This window comes from Colobus angolensis, unplaced genomic scaffold, assembly GCF_000951035.1.
Source record: "Colobus angolensis palliatus isolate OR3802 unplaced genomic scaffold, Cang.pa_1.0 Scaffold1, whole genome shotgun sequence".
Taxonomy (NCBI): Eukaryota; Metazoa; Chordata; class Mammalia; order Primates; family Cercopithecidae; genus Colobus; species Colobus angolensis.
The window spans coordinates 18,290,638-18,291,879 of NW_012110918.1; positions in this window are offsets into that span (position 1 = coordinate 18,290,638).

A 1,242-nucleotide genomic window follows, 5' to 3' on the forward strand; every position below is an offset into this window, starting at 1 on the left:
CCTCAGCCTCCCAAGTAGCTGGGACTATAGGTGTGTGGCAACACGCCTGGCTAATTTTTGTATTTTTAATAGAAATGGGGATTTCCCGTGTTGGCCAGGCTGTCCTCTTGTATATATCTATGCATATCCTATTGGTTTTGTTTCTCTGGAGAACCCTATAATACACTAACCTAACCTAACACACACAAAAAAATTAATTCAAATAACTTTTGAACACAATACTCTATATTTCTCTAATGGGGCATACTCTAAAGGACAAAAATAGCTACAAAGAGATCTTGAAATTTCCATAGTAGGTCTGTTGTTAATAGCAAGATTGCCACAGTACCTCTGAAACTATTTGGAGGGCATTTTAGAACAAACCAAATGAATAAATATATCGATTTACTGACAATTAGGGTTCTCACTGTGGACAAAGGAGGTATTAGATTGAACCATATAGGTTTTGTCATTTTTTTGTAGATCAAAAACGATTAGCTGGGCGCAGTGGCTCACGCCTATAATCCCAGTACTTTTGAGAGGCAGAGGTGGGAGGGTCACCTGAGGTCTGGAGTTCAAGACGAGCCTGGCCAACATAGCGAAACCCCATCACTACTAAAAATACAAAGATTAGCTGGGCATGGTGGGAGGCGCTTGTAATCCCAGCTATTCAGGAGGCTGAGGAAGGAGAATTGCTTGAACCGGGGAGATGGGGGTTGCATTGAGCCAAGATCGTGCCTCTGTATTCCAGCCTGGGCAATAGAGTGAGACTCTGTCTCAAAAAAAAAAAAAGGTAAATTAGGGCAATTTAACAGAATTCAACCCAATACAAATATGGAATGAGGGAAGAAGGGGGAAAGGCTGAGGTGTGGCTTAGAAATATTCAGATGAACTCAGGACACTAACTGTGTCCCCTGAGAGGGCCCAGAAAGCAGTGACACCCCAGTAGCCATGAGCACATTCAGCACCCAGAGCTTGGTCTCTAAATCCCATTTCCTTGTAAAAAAGATTGGAGTTTCTCTGAAAAATGGCTGACTTCAGGCCTTGGGCAGGGAGGAGGTGCCCAAAGAATAATGGAAATGTCAAAAGGATGCAGGAAAGATGTCCACACTTGGACAATTAACTGTGGATTAACTCAGAATATGATATCAAAGTTAGATTTCCCAATTTTGTATGAAATTTTGGTGGCTATATAAGAGGCTGGCCTTATTCTTTTCTTTTCTTTTTTTTTTTGGACAGAGTCTTGCTCTGTTGTCCAGGCTG